This window comes from Plodia interpunctella, chromosome 25, assembly GCF_027563975.2.
Source record: "Plodia interpunctella isolate USDA-ARS_2022_Savannah chromosome 25, ilPloInte3.2, whole genome shotgun sequence".
In the NCBI taxonomy this organism is placed as follows: domain Eukaryota; kingdom Metazoa; phylum Arthropoda; class Insecta; order Lepidoptera; family Pyralidae; genus Plodia; species Plodia interpunctella.
The window spans coordinates 2,546,496-2,561,118 of record NC_071318.1 but is presented as its reverse complement, the minus strand read 5'-3'; the positions used below and the strand labels follow the sequence as shown (position 1 = coordinate 2,561,118).

Here is a 14,623-nt window from a genome sequence, read left to right as displayed (position 1 = left end):
AATAATACAATAATAATAATACTTTATTTACCAACATAATAATAACATATGGAGATTCAAATATATAATTGGGGTTAATTGATATATGATTGCCCGCGACTTCGCCCGCATGAGATATTCTGCGAAAGCGGAACATAAACTTTCACCCCCACATTTTAGTCAGTTGGGGTTGATTTTTGAAAAAAATCTATCCTATGTTTGAACGGCCTTTTAACTATATGTATACCAAATTTCATCAATATGGGTATAGCGGTTTAGTCGTGAAAGCGAATAGTCAGTCAGATAGACAGACAGACTTTCACATTTATAATATTAGTTTGGATTATCAAAAGTTCAAATCTGATCCAAATGGATCAGCTTCACAGTCAAATTGTTAAAGTCAATGCATGTATTCAGAAATTAGACTTGCACAGACACTTTTTCACGTCAAATTTACATTATATAGTACTAGCTATGCCACAGGGCTTCCCTCCTATGGAAATTTTGGGATTAAAAGTACCTTATGTATTATACCAAGCAAAACTCTACCCGTGTACCAAATTTCATAACAATCCGTCCAGTAGATTTTGCGTGACTAACAAAAACTAACAAATATACACATAATTACACACACACATACTTCCTCAAACATATAATATTAGTAGGATAGAATTTTTCACAAAACTACAATTTACTTGCATTTCGAATGTGATGCGTTGCTTAAAACCAGAGACATTGACACAAATAATTTATGAGCGGACGCACAAAATAAACGCGAAATAAGTCGCGGGAAAAAGCTAGTTCAGAACAAATTCTTAAATTAAATTTACACTACTTTATAGTGCAAAATGGAACAATTTTGGACCGAGGGAGATTCTTAGAGGCTATTATTGCAAATTCAGAAGCTTTGTGAGCGATCCAAAAGTCATTATAGCCGGAACGAGACTCGCTACGCGGTAGCTCGGAAATTAGTTGATTTTAAGCGACTGCTCAGTAAATGGTGTGTTATATTTTTAGAGTACATGTTTAGAGCTAGTATTTTTCTAGCGATTCGCTCCTATATAAAGAACTTGAATTATGTGCTATTGAATTCATATTATGTCCCTCTCCGTTCTCTGTAGTGATCAACCAAGTAAAGAACCGCCATTTATATAAAACTTTTGTTATCGTTTATATAAACCTGCAAAAATTTAAGCGGCGATAGTTTAGTGTTAAAGACCGAACGGTCTTGTGATCAAAAGCTTCAAATCTTACTCTTGCCACCGAGTTTGTATATACCAATATTACTTCATGTTACACTCAATAGTTATCATAGACCATCGATAGAACATCGCGAGGAAACTTACACAGTTTAAGTTCACCAGCATGCGACACTTGCCACGTTTACGTCGGTAGGTGGTCGTAAAAGTCATGTCAGATGCCTTTAGGCGACTTGAATAAAATCTGACACAAAGTGTTAGCAATGCCACACTGTAAAAATATATTTAAATAAAGCAAAAATTAAGAAGCTGTTTGTACTTACAAATTGTTCAGTTTCAAACGTTAGAAGCTCAAAAATGAACTGGTCCATACAGCTCAGTCCACAAAGTCCAAATGTTCGCCAAATGCTTCGCAATCTCGTATGGCTAGTAATGCTAGTGGCTCTACCGATGATGAAATTCGGCTGGAGATACACTGGGCGCGATTTGTTCATTAAACTTTATGGTCCCAAATAAAAAATTAAATGTCTTATTTGAGAATTGGTCAATTTAATGCTATCTATATTCTATTTTCATGCGGGTTTTTACCAATAGATAGTATGATTACAGGTTTAGTAGTAAGCAAATTTATTATGTTTTTACCAAATCAAATCATTTATTCAGAAATTAGACCTTCACAAGCACTTTTCACGTCAAATTTTATATTACATAGTAATTTCTCACAAGCTACTAGCTACCAGAGCAAAGCCGGGACGTGCCGCTAGTTTAAAAGTCATTTACGATTGGCGATGTTCAAATGAGATGCCAATAAAACACACAAGATTAGGTACACTTGGTATCTACTAATTAGTCTAATACTTGATCACTTTATTATAGATAAAATATGTATAGTCTGTGGCTTAATGTTGACACTTGATGTGACATGTGACAGTTTATCTTTACCGCCAATACATCAGCTAGTAGCGTAAAACACGCTTTAACCCGTCAACTGCAGACCAGACATATGTTAAAACTAGCGACCTGTCCCGGCTTCGCTCGGGTAAAAACATAATAAATTATATCCCTAAAACTTCCTCAGGAATCACTCTATCTATTGAAAGGATAGGACTTTGTTTTATAATCTGTAAAGATCAATAGCTATTTCGAACGTATCAGTATCTCACTGGCTTAATTCTCAATCCATATAATTTTGTATTTGGATTGAAATGTCGGCCGACATTTCAACTCTGACATACATGTCATTCAATCTCACTACGTTTAGCCGAATGCTCAAGAAGAGTTTTGTATTTCTAGCTACGAGTATTAATGCTCGCCTGGTACTGTCAGTACAGCAATCCCACCATCAACTTTTACGGAACGATTCTAATGCAACTTGGTTCAATTTTGGAAAGTAGAATGCATCGCATTCATACTAAAAATTTACTCGAAAATACGAATTTGCGATTGCGGTACAGATCAGTTAAGGTTCTCAACTGGATCGCATTAAGCGGTGGCGGTAAGCCCCCAGTAGGAACAAATCCAAGATGTACTTGAAATTTTTTGACCAATAAGAAGACCGTGCAGCGCAATGTGGGGAAGAAAAAAGTAGGAAAGCTGTCCCTGTCCACTTCAGATCGATATATAGATAGACCCAACACTTCTTTTGTTATAGCACTCCAAACTCTGTGTTTAACAAATGAAACAGACAAGTTTATTTGTTAGACTAATTAAAAAACCGCCGACTTTCATTAATCATTTCGCTACAACTTTTGAACGGTTGCACCGATTTTGAACAAACATATCTAAGAAGCATTACATAAAAAATAGCTATCAAAACGGTTCACCCGTGGTTTAGCTACGATGCCACATACACAGACAGACACGCTTAGCGGTCAAACTTATAATGTCAATTGTTTATTTTTAACCCCCTCTTTTTGCGTCGGGGGTTGACGGGGAAATGAACGATTGACGAATTTATCTATCAAGGAGCGCGTTATATAATGAAAATCAATACGCAATCATCAAATTACGAATTTATCTAACCGGCGATATACAGACCCATGAGAGAGTAACAACGGGTTTATGTTTACTTTCAATTAACTAGATACCTTGTTTGGATATCAAATATTTACGACAAATTCGATGGTCCAATAAATTATGCTTGGCTTCTGTTTACGAGTGAATGATATTTGGGCTTACTACCCTTCTTATATATAGTACTTAGATATGGTCAATCGACTAGCAAGGGACTTATCAATGGGATATCGATTAAAATTATCTTAAAATTGTTTAAAAAATGACAGTTACGTAATATGTAACCGTCGTTAATGTTGATAAAATAAGATTTTTATAAAAATTACATTTCTGTCACATGCTTTTATTGTTGTCAAAAATGTATTTTTTGTAACGTGACAAAAAATTAATTACCGTGCAATAAACGTTTCGTTCCCTCGTCAGGGGCCATTCCTATATGTACCATAAGGATATGCCTATCATAACAATGCCATCCAAACTAAATGCGTGTAAAAAAAATCAGCTCAATCGAATCGAATTGAAGATACTTATCTGTTTCGAAATTGAATTACAAGGATATATCCAAACATACATATACATATATTGTAACTTAAATAAGAGCTAGTAAATTACAAAATGACACTTAGAAGGCGTTCTACCAGTCAAATTTGGTGTTAATTTTAACCTGTGTTCCTACACAAACAAAAATAAAGGCAAGGTAGGTACTTACGCCATTCTGTCAAAACGACGGACGGCGGCGCGGCGGCCGGCGGCGCACAGATAAAGTTGACTGGTGCAATCCACTCTTTAATGAAGTCATTTCTTATTGAAGAAAAGGGTTCAAGCCTTCCCTTAGCTAGACAACATAAAGGCCAATTCCCCACAAAAAATAAAGAAAAAGTGTAATTTGCCCATATAATAATAACAATAATAAAAAGTACTCATTTTCTCTCCCGATAACACGTATCGTATATCTCTTTTACACATAAGTACCTATGGTCACAGAGCATTTTGCCGCTGGCAGCGCTGTCATTACGATCCGTCATTTTTCTTCAGTAAGGAATCATTTCCAAAATCAATCATTCCCAAAATTTTAACTTAGATTTTTGATTTTGAAGTCGGATTCCTAATAAAATTAATATTTGTGTTTGTTAAAATTTTAAAAATTTTAATTACAGCGCGGCCGCAGCTTTTGAAACGCTCTGAGAACCACACAAGTAAGGATAATATGCATTATAATCCGGCCCGGAGAAAACAAGCCAGACATGTCTAAACTCCCGTCGAAATACAGGATTTTGTATTCTCCAGCATTTCCGAGCTCATCTTTTGACTTGGTCGTAGGGTTACCAACTCTCACCAAAATAAGGAAATAAGCGGGATTTGAGCACTGACACTGTAATTATTTTACACTATATTATTTATGTATTGGGTGTACTGCCATAACTATAACTACAGTTTTATTAAGAAATAAGATAAAGTATCTTTTAGGAGACTTTAATAAAATCTGATACAAATGTTACACTTAAATTCAATATTAAAGCTGAAGCACCGACATTTTCTGAGAAAATTTATTTTCTTTAGGTCAGATTTACTGCCCCCTACCGTAATAAGTAGGTAAATTATTTGTTATACTCATTGTCATTGTGGAGAACAAGTTTATTTGTTAGACAAAGTAAAAAGACCCCGACTTTCAATATTTATTTCGCTACAACTTTTGAGCGACTTAACCGATTTTGATTAAACATATCAAAGAACCACCGCATAAAAATCAGCTATCAAATAAAAAAAAACGCATCCAAATTGGTTTATCTGTTGACGAGCTACGGTGCCACGTACAAAGACAGACAGATACTTAGCGGTCAACCCCTTTTTTGCGTTGGGGATTTTAAAAGAATATCATGTTGTCTCAGGGAAATCCTTCACGGGTCGTAGCCCTGGGCTGTGTCAACGGGTCCTTTGAAGCTTTCATGGTGACGGCCTAATATGTAGCGTCTGTTCTAAAATGGTATGAGTTACGATCCAAAGCATGTAACAAGCAAAGTACCTACTTGCGAACATTTTTCAGAAAGTGCATGGCTATTTGGAATACAGAGAATACTACATGTATTGGGTTGAATGGGCTGGTGTGTATGTCTATCTGGGTTTAAAAAATTATATCGCATGCCTGACTAAGAATAAAATAGTATTTTTATAACTATGTAAAGAATTTGTAGTTATCCCGAATTTTATCAAGTCAGAGATGGTAACCTTACATGGCGTAATTACTTTTGCAGTTCCCGAGTTTGAATGTGGAGATGCGTTCCTTACATGTCTACATTTTGATATTTCAGTTTCCAAGTTAAAATTCATATTGTTCCGTGAATATTGAATTTCCTCATTCTATTTAGTTTGATATTCATTTCACTTTTATATATTATTAGCTTTTGCCCACAACTTCGTATGTGAGTAAAAATCTGTTTACCGTGGGAATTTTAGGAACCTACACACCACATTTTAGCTTTTTACGCCCAGTAGTTTCGGCTGTGCTTTGTCTGTCAGTCAGTATATATATAATATTTTAAAACAACAAGATAAAATATATATTTTGAAATGTTTATTTTATCTTGTTTGCTTTACAAAATTCAGCTCCTCCCTATCCATCGCACCATCGCAGGCTTCGATTTTTAAAGTTAAAAAACTAGAATTTCCATTTAGTCAACAAATTATTGTAATCATAATAAAGCAAAAACATACTAACATTATTACAGATTGTGTCCAAAAGTTTCTAGAACCCTCACTAATAAATCTAACTAAATAGAGAACACACTAAAATTTATTTGACCTCAAACCCAGCTCTATGTTTTGATAACTGGCAGTTTATTTCCTTTTGCAAATACATATTCTAAAGACCGAAATTTAACGTATGAAATTCAATATTATAAATTATGTATAAATTATATATTAAGGAAGTTTGTTTCGTAAAAAATATTGGTACAGTTTATGATAATTTATTTATACCATATTGTTGTTTTTTTTTGCTCTTATAATGTTTGTCTTGGTACTTTTTTATATGAGAAATATACATACATCCTAATATTATCAATGATACGCATATTAATTGTTAGATATTGTCAATTTTTAATCCTTTTTTAAATCAACTGGAAGTATTTTGATTTCCATAAGATATCACAAAATGTTATGTCGTATCGTCATCGCAAAATTTACTCGTACGAGTGTGTCGGTAATGTCGTCATTTTTTCACAAGTGTTGATTGTGTAATAAATTTTAAAATGAGCCCTCTTGAAACAAGGGCATTGACAGACGGACAACGAAGTGATCCTGTAAATTGAGATGCATGATGCACGCATGATGCACGCAACCAAAATTGAGTAATTTTACTCGTCTATTTATCCATTACATCAATGTCTATGTAAACGAATACGTTAACGTTGCAAATTATTCGAAACTTTGAACCTTTCGGAATACAAATAGGAAAATTTAAAATTCAAATCGAGATAGGCTTAGTCGAGAGCTCGCGAATGTAAACAATGAATTAATAGTGGCTCTTATTTTTTTTTCTTGTCAATGGCCAGTTGGAATGAAAAGAAAAAAGAAGTTGGTTATGCCCACAGAGATTTGAAAATATGTGTACATTCTGTGAAAATATTAAAAAAATACGATAGATCGAGTGTGTAGTGTTTACACTGACTTCAAAAACATCGCATTAAGGATTTACCCGTACCGTGTTTTACAACTTCGTATGTGTATATAGGAATTTTATAACATCCTGTTTTTTTTTGTGTATTTATTTCAATTTGCAACCCCACTGATTTATCAACTGTTATTATAAACTTCCCGCCTAAAATTCCGGAAATGCTGACAAATACGTACAAAGCCTCTTACAACACAATAAACAAGGGAAAACACATCCTATTCATTGAAAAATAAGGTTTATTTTCGAATGTTAAGATTACGTTTTCATACAGTTAAGTAATAAGTAGTATTAGGTAAAATATGTTTGTTTTACGTTTCGACCGTAAATACTTTAACGTCATCATAGATTCGGTGGATTTTCGGGATATGTGTTTCCTGGCTCATCTGATATACCCTGTTTGCTCAGGTACTTAAAATACGTGGTGTGTGGTGGTTCCGCCCTAGAATAGGACCACTCCATATCCTCCCGTGGATGTCGTACGAGGCGACTAAGGGACACGCAGCATTTAGATGCTGATAGATTTTCTCAATATTTAACTCATAAAGAGGAAGTTTTGAAAGCTCAATTTGTCATTTTTCAAAAGAAAATATTATCTTTACCACAGTTTACTAGCCTCAAAATACACAAAAAGGAGCCGCACAGTCGCAAACTCAAGTGCAAGTTGATAAATGCCGCGCACAATCCGGCCCGAAGGACCATTTTTTGTGCCCAACTGTCGGGAATTCACGAGCATAATAATAAACCCTATTTTCACTGGTTATTATTTATTACTCGAACTCGTGGACTACCAAAAGTTAGAATGGTCACGACAATACACAAATAGATAGACTACGAACACTAAATTGTTTTTATCTTTTTTGGTTGAGTGAACTAATTGTGATAATATCATTATGAAATTCCCATCTCATCTGCAAGAAATTGCGCACTCTTGTCACGATTGTTTGCGTCGTGAGCGATTAAAGATTTTATGCGAATTTTCACAACACAAATAAATAATTTATAATTTTTGATCATGATTGATTGAGTATCATTACCAATCACTATCACGTGTATGCTCTATAAACAATAAAGTGTAAATTGATACAAACATGTGGTGGTATCGTAAGCAGTACTAACCGTATTGCTTTAAATAAATAATAATAAATAAATAAATATATTAGGACAAATCACACAGATTGAGCTAGCCCCAAAGTAAGTTCGAGACTTGTATTATGGGATACTAACTCAACGATACTATATTTTTATAACATATACATATATAGATAAACATCCAAGACCCGGGCCAATCAGAAAAAGATCATTTTCCATCATGACCCGACCGGGGATCGAACCCGGGACCTCTCGGTTCAGTGGCAAGAACTTTACCACTGCGCCACCGAGGTCGTCTTTGTTAGCAATTTACGTTTAAAAATTCCGAAGATTTCCTAAACAATCATGTTAAGTTCATATCAAGCCAGTAGTTAGTACCTTATGAGAAATAACTATTTAATATGAAAATTGACGTGAAAAAGTGCCTGTGAAGGTGTAATTTCTGAATAAATTATTTGAATTTGAGTTCAAGATAGTTTTTGTAATTTGTTATGTGTAATAAAGATAATAAAATCAAACTTCGATCACTTTTCTTTTAGATGCTTTTTTAAGCTTTACTATTAAGATTAACTTTGTCATCTCAGTTCTGTTAATTCAAATGAAAATAAAGATTCTTTTTTTATCGACATTCTCTGCAAGATATTTCTCAAGAATTCCGAATATTCTCAAGAGGCGAATATTTAAATGCATATTTTTTTCCCGACTACTTTAGCATTTTCATTATATGAAGATTTAAAGCTCTATTAGAACATTTTTCTTATCGATACTGACGTCTTCTTGACCTAAGATATGCATTGAGGGATAATATGTAATTATTATATAATATTCTCCCCGACGATTCACAACATATTTCTGTCTAGACACACAATTTCTGTTAATTTGTTGATGTCGGCGTATATATCAAAGAGTGCTCTAATCACTAGTAATCAATGAAGCGTTAGTGATCGATTTGAATAATCGAAATGAACGAATTATCTTTATAAAAAACACTACGGGGATCAAAACTATTATTTCACGTGGAGGGAGCGCAAGAGAAACCGCGTGCAGATTTTAAGGTCAACGAAATGAAAGGGCTATGTGTTGGTGATATTTCTCATAGGCATGTTTCATCTCAATTCTACTAATTACACCGAAAACATTTTTTCCTAAATCAAGAATTATAATTTTCAGCAATGTAACGTAGAAATTGCGAGACTGAAAGATTCTGCAGATATCTAATCTATCATAATACTATACATAATCATAAGTCTCGTGTTACAACATGTTATTGATAGCCGCGTTCAAACTCCAGACCTACTTACTCATAAACTATTCAGAACAATTAATAAATGACGTCATTTTAACTAGGATTTAATATTTGATATCTTCCAGGAAAACTCTACGTTCTATTAGATCTATCCTGTTCCTAGTAATAATTCCCATTGCGATGTCGCCCATTCAAAAACTTGATAGGGCCCATCACAAAGTTGCAATCTGTGCAGCCGCTGGAGATATTGCTACCACGTCTAGATTCCATTGCGTACAGAGCATTCAACCCTTATGTATGTTCTCTATAAATTTATATTACTTATTCTATTTCAAATTCTCTGAATGAGTGTTCTTTTTTTCACTTTGTTTTTTGTTTGTGGCCAGAACTTTGAGCTGCGCGCCGAAACGCCGTCGATTTAGATAAAATGGCGTACTTTTTTCTACGATGCGACTCGCCATTTAGTATTTTAAAAGATTTAAGAAATTGGCCCGTAATACTTCGAACATATGTGTGTTATGATGAACATACATATGTACTTATACATACAGGCGCCCCGATTAAAATCAACGTCAAATTCGTTGATGCAACTCACCCTTAGTTTTAAGTAATTTTTTGACGTCAATAAGTGATAAATAATCTTTAATTTAAACTTGACTCGTGTGCATCAACGGGAATACTGTTCCAGTGAGTGCAGTAAATATATCGCAGTATTATTGCGAGTGAACAATGCTCTGCTAGGATTACACCAGCCCAATTCCAACATACATTTTGGAGGGAATTATTATCAAAATATTTTCGAACTATTCCTAATAGATGCGCTCTTGGGCTCCATTGCATTGGGAATTTAGGGACTTTGAGATTTCTCTTGTTTCATTCGTGGCTGTGACGCCGAGAAGCCCAGGGTCAGCGCAAAAAACAAACCTTAAAATTATGTAGATTCGGCTGTGATTTCTCCTACATTCAACCCTGCTTAGAAATGTTATTTTTGCCTATTACCTGCCAAGGCTATGTGTCCCTTAATCACCTCATATCGTACCCACGGGAGGATTTGAAGTGGTCCTATTCTAAGGCGGAACCATAGGCATGGGACGTGTGGTTCCGCCCTAGCTATATTATTTTATAATGTGGCCGTGTACCAAATTTAAGAACGGGTGGAAAAAAAAAACTCTCATACATACAAATGTATATATATAAAGAGACCATGTCAGAAACCTTACCACCTCAATATGGATAACTGAGGATCGTATGGAAGCAGTGCTATCGAACTAAATCCCATGCATATGCAATGTCCCGTCCGATTGGATCTGATTCTGTGTCCTAGGTGAGCGACAAATGCGGGTAGCTAAGCTGGTGCAGCGTGACACGTCAATATCGATTGAAAATTACCCAAAATATTTACTTTTTAAATTTTTTACTACTATATTATATTCACGGGTACAATATTATGCATGTTATATACATATAAACCTTCTTCTTGAATCACCTATTTGAAATGAAACACATTAATATTGGTTGCGCAGTTTTAAAGATCTAAGCACACATAGGGACAGACAGCTGGAGTAGGTGCAGACAGCTGATAGGTTGTACCTAGTACCTATTCATTCCATGTATGGAATACAATAGCTTGATTATGACTGGTCACATATTTGGACACTTTGACAGCGTTATAACAAAGTAATTTATTAATGTGATATGGTATTGCGTCATGCAGCATTCAGTCGCTCACATGTTTGTTACTAACACACACACAATTGCTGGAAATATGCGTGTGTTTGGGTCCACAAATATCCGGGTTTGGTACTACGGGAAAGCTATCGAGATCGCATTTATAAGAGATGTTTATACTTACATTTATTGAAAAAATATTTTTTTAAAGTGAAAACTTTATTAGCGGCCTTGTCCACTTCTTGTGATGGGTAAAAAACACAAAAGCGCAGGTAAAAAATCTTAAATTCGCGTCTGGACACGTGTCCTAATAGAAAAATCGTAAGCCGTAAAAAATGCACAAACAACAATGCGGGTTACCCTCTTTATAAATCTATCTGTGTACCAAATTGTATTACAATTTGCTCAGTGGATTTTACGAGAAACATTAACTTGATATGTAGCTAATTATTTTCTTCAAGTTTTTTATTTCTTTGAAAAAAAAAAAGGCAAACAGGCCTTAAAACATTAAAATGATATTAAAACATTAAAAATAAATACAAATAAGTACATTGCCCACAAGTTTTTACCACTTATAATAGTGGTAAAAAATTATCATAAATGTTTTTCACCAATACATAATTAATTAAAGATGTTTTTAAAACTGTGTGATATATTCTATAAACATAATAATCTTAGACACAATTAACGGACATGAGTCAAGATACCGTGACTACGCCGGAAATGGCGAGATAGTCCGGGAGCTAGGACCCAAAAGATCCTCTGATAATAACAAGTCAACAAATAGGAGATATTTGAAGAACAAACAAGTTGTTTACCTAGTCATTCGTTTTCAGTTTAATATAGATTATTAGCTCTTGCCCGCGGCTTTGCCCGCGTGAATTTATCTGCGAAAGCGGAACAGACGATTTTCATACAACTTTCACCCCCCATTATAGTCATTTGAGGGGTGAATTTTTGGAATAAAAAGTAGCCTGTGTTTGAACGTCTTTAACTACATGTATATCAAATTTCATCAAAATTGGTCCAGCGGTTTAGCCGTCAAAGCGAAACAGACACAGACTTTCGCATTTATAATATTAGTACGGATTATGGATTCCATCCTTATTATATTTTACTTATTGTCATTTAATTTATTTGTATATTTTTCATAAATTTAAATTAATTTTGACGGAAAATGTATTTTGTCTAAAAGTCAACTGCGCGCAGGTTAAACTCAACGTCAAAGTTAACAGATGCAACTAAGCCTAAACCAATACTGTCTTCTGCAGTGATGACTAAACATGTGATACGTAACCACAAAAATGTCCCTTTGGTTAATATAAAAAAACAGCAGGGAGCCCAAACTTAGCCCAAATATTGGCTAAGTTTGGGCTACCAATATTTGTTTATAATTTGCCCAATATTTTAAATACTAGCTCTTCAAAAAAAAATTGTGTTCAAAGCAATAAAGATCATTCATTCATATCCGACAAACATTTTATAAAAGTGATGTTAAAAACATAAGCAGTGAATGATTTTATGTATTTAACAAAATCGTCGTGAATATACAAGTTCAAAAACCTACATAACTACAAAAGTTACCGATCAAAGGTAACCTTGCAGGTTTAAAAATTAAAGTTATTTGACAGGCTCTTGGTCTATTTTCACAGTCAGTGATCAATCTAGGACAGGATGTAGTAGGAGCGATTAGTACATAAAATATGTTGTTATACACAAGTACTCGTAGAATAAGCAGTGTTGAAATAATAACTGGTAAAAAAATATGTATATCTTTTAAAACTTTGCTGTCTGAACAAATAGGTACAACTTAAATTTAATATTCTATTTTTAACATTTGATTACCCTTAGCTTTTTTGCTCTTTATAAATTTTGACAAATATTTTGTAGTAAAATTCTCGCTCTTATCTAACTATTTTCCCGGTGTCTTCCCAGCCTTTAAGCTTCGAAGCCCAGGACCCGTTACCATTTGTTTCTTCTTTAGTTTGCAGTTTACAGTCTAATTCGCTCATCATTGATGGAATCAGATCTGCACTTTTTGGGTTTATAAGACACGATTTTTTTGATACGATTTACGATTACGATTGCGATTTTTTGACACAACTTTCCTAAGAAGTATCCTATCTAAATGCGAAAGTTTGTTTGTTACCTGTTCACGCTCTATCTACTCAACCAATCTCCTTGGAATTTTGCATTCATGTAGTTTGAAATATGGAGAAGGACATACGTTACCTTTCATCCCGGAAAATAACTGTCCTCGTGAATGAATGAATTTTACGCGAAGCGATTTAAAGCTACAGGCAACAGCTAGTATAGAATATAAAAAATAGGTATGGATTATACTATACATGCAATCGAGTTTGAATTATTGAAATTAAATGTAAAAAGAGAAATTATCGCCAGCCTTCTGGGAACATGACGATATTTTTTTTATTTATATTAAATAAAATATTTTATACTTTAGTTTTCATAGATGTCCGCACTCACACCATAAGCCAGAAATCTAGCCCACTAACATCACATATACATAACCCAAATCACGTAGATCCCTTCTCAGCAATAGTCTAGCAGCTGTTGAGGACTGTCCGTTGGTGTTCCCCGACGGTACACCAAGGGATAGATCTCTACAGATGCAGCCATCTCATTTTAGAATAAAAAGGTACAAAAAGGCCTCTTCAATGATAACTTCGGCCCCATGAATGCCTCAAAGGACCGGGTTTCAATGGACCCGTGGGTGAAAATGCGTACCAACATAATAATAATAATAAATCATTTTATTTCAGGTACATAAGTACAGTATAAAAAACCTAATAGAAATGCCAGTGGCCCATATTATAAATATCTTACAGACTTTTAATTTTAGGTTAAATTAATTGTTCTGTAATTGTGTATTTTTAGGTAAGTTTAAGTTTAGTTATAAACGATTTATACCTAAACATATAAGTAAGATAAATCTTTAAGTTAAAATATAAATAATAATGTTATAATCAGTGTAAAATCACACACAACAAACCGTGCAATATACTGGATTTAAGTAACTACAGCTATATTTCTGCCGTGATACAAGTTGGTTGCCGTCCCGGAGGATAACAAATCGCATGTAAGATAGATGCAATCGGGCAACGCACGCAACACTCCAGATTACCTACTGGGCCAAGTTACGAGCTGTTTCTTTTTAATGCTGGCCCCACACTGTCGACGAACAGTTTGCCAAACTTTAACTGATTCGGACATTGTTGGTTTTTCATTGCGATAAATAAAAGTTAACATACAAATTACGCAATGTCGCAGTTGTCAGAGTTCGGCGACAGTGTGGACCTGGCATAATAGACGTACATATACCTATTTATTGTGTATTTAAAGACATAACAATATCAGAGTAAGGATACCGAAGAGCGAGCGAAATTGAGGATAAACAGCTAGAAAACTAATCGTAGACGCTTACACTCGAGCGAAAAAAAATCCTCACAATTGAGTCTTATTTTTGATAGATAAGACTTACCATTAACCCATTATGTGGGCCTACAAACACAAGCAAGCATCATAACGCGTGAATTGCGTGAAATAAAACATTATTTTGATACCCATCTAGTGGCCAACGTGCTAATCAAACGATCTATCAACTCACTTGAGAACTATTCTAAAATCGCTTTCGAATTATTCTTGGACCCCACTCTGTGCCTGGTACCGCCGCTGATCAAGTAATAGAGCTACACTTCAATATACTTTCATATAATCTCATACTCTTCGTTCAGA

General features: G+C 34.5%; 1 long non-coding RNA gene across 1 annotated transcript in view; it reads left to right on the top strand.

Moving 5' to 3' along the window:
• LOC128680892 (uncharacterized) overlaps positions 1-14,623 on the top strand; it is an 81,486-nt gene that overhangs the window by 17,469 nt on the left and 49,394 nt on the right. The gene's annotated exons all lie outside the window — the stretch shown is intronic.